Genomic DNA, 7,811 nt, shown 5'->3' on the forward strand with positions numbered 1-7,811 from the left:
AGTCAAAGTTGGGATTTTTTAAAAGTCAACAAATGTTCTTCGAACAAATTCATGTTATCTATTGTGATTTAAATCCAATTAATGAGATCATAAGTTTCCTTAAACGATTTGCAAACCATTTTGTGTAGAAATCGTGATCCAAAAACGTCTAAATCTCAAAATCGAGTTTATGTTCTTCGTTGTGTTCATCTCTGTTTCAGCTATTATTTTTTTTATTGATTTCTGTTTTAATCGAGTTACACAATTCCTAAATGTTTCTGCATCACTGATAAATCCTAAAACAAATTATAATTTACGATTATGAATTAGGTTAGGTTTGATTCGATCACGATTTAAGTTTTATTTATTTATTTATTTATTTTCGAACCAGTTACAGCTATATTTTTTTTATTTTCTTTTCTGTTAAAACACTTACACAATAAACATTTCTGTTCTAGTTCACGTACCAATTCAAGGCTTTAAAATTGTTGATTGATTACACTAGAAAATCTTTGGGTCGATTGCTTTTGAGAAGGTGAAGATGGATACAGAAGGTTATTAGATATATAGATATAGGTGGTGTATATATTCAGAAAAACAGAATTTGGTTCCAGGGTTTAGGGTGTTGATGAACTAGCGGGAGGTCATGGGTTCGAGCCCGGTCCAGGGCAATTTTTTTTTAAACAAAGCTTTTAACGGGTATACACTTTAATTTCCATTATTATTATTATTATTATTATTATTATTATTATTATTATTATTATTATTATTATTATTATTATTATTATTATTATTATTATTATTATTATTATTATTATTATTATTATTATTATTGTTATTGTTATGTGATTATTATTATTATTATTAATTAATGTTATTACAAGTATTACAAATGTTATTATTATTAATATTAATATTAATATTATTATTATTATTATTATTATTATTATTATTATTATTATTATTATTATTATTATTATTATTATTAATTTTATCATTTTAAGTATTATTAACACCATAAGGATTAGAATTACGAATGTATGTTATAGAAGCCTTAGTCATTAGTCTAGAAATTTAACACGAAGTTTGCGAATATAGAAATCTTGGATTTACATATTATTATGAAAATGATACAAATTATTATCATTTTCATTTAGATCAATACTAGTACCACTTCTATAATTATTAGTAGTATTATTATTATTATTATTATTAAGATCATCATTATTATAATTATCAATATCATTATTATTAATATGATAATTATCATTATAATTACAAATATAAGTATTAGATAAAAATTATCATTTATTACTACTATGATAATAACTATTATAATTAGTATCATTATTATTATCTCTATTACCAATATTGTAGTTATTATTATTATTATTAGTATTAGTATCATCTTATTAGAATTATTATTACTAGTAACATAAGCATTATTATAAATATTATCACTATTATCATTTTTATTAAAATTATTATTATTTAACTATCATTAAAAGTATCATTATTATTACTATCAGTATTACCTATATCAATATTATTAAAATAATTATGATTACTAAAATAAAAGTTTTAATAACGTACTTAAAGTTATAAGTATGAAAATAAAGATTTTATATATATAAATATATGTTGTACACATAACTTAACTATATTAACGTTTATATATATAACATGTAAATATATAAATAAATAATGAAACTTATAACTTATTAAATTTAAATATATAAATTACATCACTAATAATAATATATATATTTATTCGATTACGATTATAAATATTAATGAATATACAAATGATATAGGTTCGTGAATCCGAGGCCAACCCTACACTTGTTCAATGACGTTATATGTATTTTTACTACAAAATACAGTATCGTGAGTTTCATTATTCCCTTTTTAAATGCTTTTGCAATATATATTTTTGGGACTGAGAATACATGCGCTTTTATAAATGTTTTACGAAATAGACACAAGTAATCGAAACTACATTATATGGTTGAATGATCGAAGCCGAATATGCCCCTTTTGCTTGGTAACCTAAGAATTAGTAAACCGATCTACTAATTGACGCGAATCCTAAAGATAGATCTATTGGGCCTAACGAACCCCATCCAAAGTACCAGATGCTTTAGTACTTCAAATTCATTTTTATCATGTCCGAAGGATTTCCCGGAATGATAGGGGATATTCTTATATGCATCTTGTTAATGTCAGTTACCAGGTGTTCAATCCATATGAATGATATTTTTGTCTCTATGCATGGGACGTATATTTATGAGAAATGGAAATATGAAATCTTGTGGTCTATTAAAATTATGAAATGATTATTTATGATAAACTAATGAACTCACCAACCTTTTTGGTTGACACTTGAAAGCATGTTTATTCTCAGGTACGTAAGAAATCTTCCGCTGTGCATTTGCTCATCTTAGAGATATTACTTGGAGTCATTCATGACATATTCCAAAAGATGTTGCATTCGAGTCATTGAGTTCATCAAGAATATTATCAAGTCATTTATAGTTTAGATATATTATGAAATGGTATGCATGCCTGTCAACTTTCGATGAAATGAAAGTTTGTCTTTTAAAAACGAATACAATATTTGTAAAAAGTATCATATAGAGGTCAAGTATCTCGTGATGTAACCAAATGTAATGTATTCGTCCAGATGGATTAGGACGGGTCTTTATAGGTGATATCGGAGTGGTGGTCTTAGCGAACCAGGTCTTGCATTAGTGTGTCTAACTAATAGTTGTTTAGATGCATTAGTGAGTCTGGACTTCGACCGAGTCTGCATGTCAAAAGTTTTGCTTATCATTTTGTGTCAAAAATTACCTGCTTATCATTCTTAGGGAATCACTTGCTTATCATCTTAAGTCTAGACACGTCTTACTACATTTAGTTCATTGATAGTGTATAGACAAAATTCATATCTTAGCGTATCTGTTACTATAGACTTTTCCTGACAGCTTCCGTAGATTCCTCCGTAACTTATGAGATTTTAGTATTATATATGCATATGTAAATCATGTATTGCAGGGTACTAATCTACATCCTATAATCTATTTCATATCGAAAATATTTCATCTGATCGTACGATATGGATCCCTCAACCAGTTCGAATTCCTCGGATTCCGACAGCTATTCCGATATGGTTTCCACTCGAACTCCGAAAGCAGTGTAACCGGAACGGATCAAACAATTAGCCATCACCAATTCTGGATGAATTGAGGATGAGTTCATAGTCGACTTAATCAATGGAGACACGAAGAAGGCAATCCTTTCCACCAACCGAATTCACCTCTTGGCGGAGAACCTAGAGCACTTACCGGCGAACCAGTCCAAAACACCAATTTCACCCTCATTGCTCGAATATCTCGCCACAATTATATTCTATCTAAAATTCTAAACCTTATTCATCCGCTCATTCCGATCAAAAATCATCTTAGAGTAATAGAAGAAGTCAACGAGCTTCGCGCTCGAGTAATAAATTTGGAGAATATGGTGCAAAACTTACCAGCTTCAGCAACACCACCGGCACCAACAGTACAACCAACAACCCAAGTTATCAACATCACATACCTCAACATCTCATTCTGTACCCCGAGTATAATCTTCGCTCTATGTATCGTTCTACATCTTTGATCTTCGTTCGACATGATGAATAATGTAATCTCTAGTGTTTTAGAGATTATATATTCTTGTTCTAACGGTAAATCAAATGAGTTTAATATCATATTAACTCATTAAATCTATGATTACATCTGAAGAAAAATATATATATATATATATATATACATGTTTTCATAAAGATTGTAATTAAAAATTCTTTTGTACAAACTGTTAATGGTGAAAATATTTTAACAGGTAGGTAATACCCGGGAAATATTTAGATTTCACATTAATAAGTTACACTGTACATTCTTCAAATCTGATTCAACATTCATTTACTATCCGACTTACATCTACAAAGATACGAATTCGTTCACTACAGAATAACCATTTTCATTCAATTTCATATTTGGATTTTGACTTATCAGAATCCAACAAGTGGCATAATGAAGAAAACATTTGACAAAATAAAATTTGTTAGAAACAAACAAATTAACTATGAGAAATTTGTTAAGAATCCACGCTAACTGTTCCTAGCTAACTGTTCCTAGCTAACTGATTACATTTATCGCAATTTAATTATCGCAATTTATATTCTCGCAATTTTATTTATCGTCATTTAATTTCTGTTATTTATTTTACGCACTTTAAATATCGGGACACGTATACAAGGTTTTGACATATCATATCGACGCATCTATATATATTATTTGGAATAACCATAGACACTCTATATGCAGTAATGATAGAGTTAGCTATACAGGGTTGAGGTTGATTCTCAAATAATATATATAATTTGAGTTGTGATCGAGTCTGAGACATGTACACGGGTCACGATACGTATTAATTAATTCAAATATTATAAAATATATATGAATTATTGAATTAGTAACTGTGGACTGCTAACTGTGGACTACCAACATTGGACAATTAAAATGAATTAAAATATTGATTATAACATATGAAACTACACAATTCTTCAAGTTTCCCACTTGATTTGATCTTAAACCTCATTTGTATCTTGACGATTACAATCTGCGTTCAACACTTTCATGATTCTTGAAAACACCTCAATCGAGAGGATGAACAAACCGCACTTCATCTACTGAAGGAAAGATTTAGGCATATAGTTATGCACCTGAAAACACTCGGAACCTAAGTAAACGTTTAAACACGTATCTGTGCTAGCTCTTTTGAAGTTGTTATTACCAAAAATAACTTTGCAATTCCTTTCCAAAATTAGCCAATTTTGTCACAGCTCCAGCAAATCAACATCGACCTTTCGTTCGAATAAACTCTATTATAAGCTTGATATATAAGTTTGCCTTTCATCAACGTTACCGAAGAACCGCTTATATTCCACCACATTAACAGTAAACTTACCAACAACTTCGTTGATCTTTGACCTTCAAAAAAATCAGTGAAACCCTACCATGTACTCATCTACATCATGTAACAATAATTGCCATACCAACTACCAGGAATCATCAATCATCAATCTCGAATCCCGCAGCGTTTTCACTTCAACAGTTGTATATATACATATAACGTATAACTTCTGGAAATGTGATCTTCAATTCTGATATTTTGAAAAGCACCCAGTCTACGAATCAATACTCTGAATATTGAAAAAGTCAAATGAAGCAACAAAACTGTAGATGACTTTAACAGTCAAAAGTTTGATGATAAAGAAAGATACGTTGGAAAAGCTCAAAAGAAAATTTGGTACTGAAAAATGGATTGAGCAAACCATGAAGGAGACTCTGAACAAATCACAAGGACTAAACTTGTACATAAAGAATCCTGATGATTCTGTTTCTGATGAAATCTTTAGCAAATACCTTGCTCCTTAATCGCTCTAAATCATCGTGAATGAATTTCTTCATCACAATTTGATTCTAAAATTCTAAGATATTATCGTATCTTTCATTATAAATATCCTCAATATTTCTGAAGATATCTTCATAAATATTCTCGTCCGATATTAATTATCTCTCCGCGCTATCTGTGATATATCATAAAAGAAAACTATTTTAGTTTCTAAAATTCTGAAAAATTCGAATTTAAATTATGAATGTTTTTGAAGTATTGTTAGGAACTGAAGCATGAGTTAGTATAATATAATGACACTTGATCAACGTGATTATATTACAGTAAGTCATGCTGAGTTGCTAATGGAACGTGATGATTCACAGATCATAACGTCATCATGTGCCATGTTACACGACTCTTACATTCTACCTAATCTCCAAACATATCGAGAACGTATCTTCTTGATAGTTCTATCTTTTCCATTGAATTATGGTAATGTAACCAATCAAGATCGTGCTATTACAATTTCTCTCTTAAAACATATATCATATTCATTCAAAACTTCATACTTACGAATTCTGAACCATTACTCGCTTTACTGGAGGTCGAGAAGAGAATAAAAAAAGCAAAGAGCTCCAAAATATAAGAGAAAATATAAAGCCCAATAACAACACGAAGATTACAAACCGTGGATATTAATACGAATAGTAATATAAGGACATGGTAGAACTAAGAATAGTATCACCCCAAGGTAATAGTAAAAGTAAACAGATTTTTTCTGGTGGAAGATTGAAAAGAAGGATGACAGAAATGATAATTGGGAAAATATCAAGGATTAGAACGGGATTAAGCATTGTCACAATCTTTTGATTGTATGAACTAAGAAAGAAAGTATAGGAATGGTGAGATTAATAGAACGGAAAAAGTTTAATTTATAATGAGAATATCAGACAGAGTAATCGAGGCAGATCGCCGTATTTATTTATAGAGATCTTAATTTTCATATTCACTGAAGAATCAAATCTTATATAGATTTCGAAGATTTTCTTTAAATTCCTTGAATTCCGGAAATCAACCGTGACCACGTCAAAAATTAAGACGAATCTTTATCTCATCATCTCACTCTTTTGTGATAGCTTCACTTATACTCTTCGCGTAATCAAATTGTTTTATATACATTACTCAATAATGATAAAACTCTAATTTTCAGTTTGTATGAGTCACGAAAACATACTTATTATCAACCATGACCATCCTAATCAAATTTCGGGACAAAATTTCTTTAACGGGTAGGTACTGTGACGACCCGAAGATTTCCGACCAAATTTAAACTTGATCTTTAAATGATTTTGAAACGATAAGCAACGTCTGTAATGTTGAGTCTCAATTTGTTTGAACTATTTTTCATGAATGTATTTGAACTTTGACTATTCCCGACGATTCACGAACAATTTTTTGTAAATAAATATGTATACAAATATATATATGTATATAAATGTAAGTACATATAATAAGTTGAAATTATAAAATATAATATAAACATTAAGGTTAAATATGTAAAATAAAATATAAAATAACTAAAATAAAGCTGTATATATGTATATGACTTCTATATACAATTAATATTATATGTAATATATAAAAATGTATAAATATTAAAAATTGTTAAAAAAATTATATGATTAATAAATTGTAATACTATTATATTAAAATTTATTTATAAAAGTAGTTGTTATAATAATATTGTTATTACTCTCAATTTTAATATTAATACTAGTGTTATTAATATTATTACTTTTACAATTACCATTAACATTAAAAATCATTGTTACAATTATAAGTAGTATTATTTATATTATTATTATTAATATGATTATCATTATTAGAATTGTTATTATTAAAAAAATTATTATTATTACAACTATATTATTAATAGAATCATTGGTGTTATTATCATTAGTATCAAATAGATTAATAAGATTATTGTCATTACAAACATTAATGTTAGTATTAACATTATTATTATCATTAATATTAGTATTATTATTATAAGTATTGTTATTTATATTAAGATACAACTTATTATTATTATCATTAATGTTATTATTATTACTAATAAACATTGTTATTCATATTATTATTATTATTATTATTATTATTATTATTTATAAGTATTATTGTTAATACATTTATATTATAATTATTAATATTAATTGTATATATACATAAAATAAGGAAAATGATATAAATCTGTTAACCATCGAACTGTAATTGCAAACGTGTTTCCATCTGTAAAGTATTACTGATCAACCTCAAATCAAAAGATTACAAATTCTGTTTCAAATCTTAATCTGCTTTCTAGTTTTATTTATTTATATTTCTTTTATTTGTTC

This window comes from Rutidosis leptorrhynchoides, chromosome 3, assembly GCF_046630445.1.
Source record: "Rutidosis leptorrhynchoides isolate AG116_Rl617_1_P2 chromosome 3, CSIRO_AGI_Rlap_v1, whole genome shotgun sequence".
Lineage (NCBI taxonomy): Eukaryota > Viridiplantae > Streptophyta > Magnoliopsida > Asterales > Asteraceae > Rutidosis > Rutidosis leptorrhynchoides.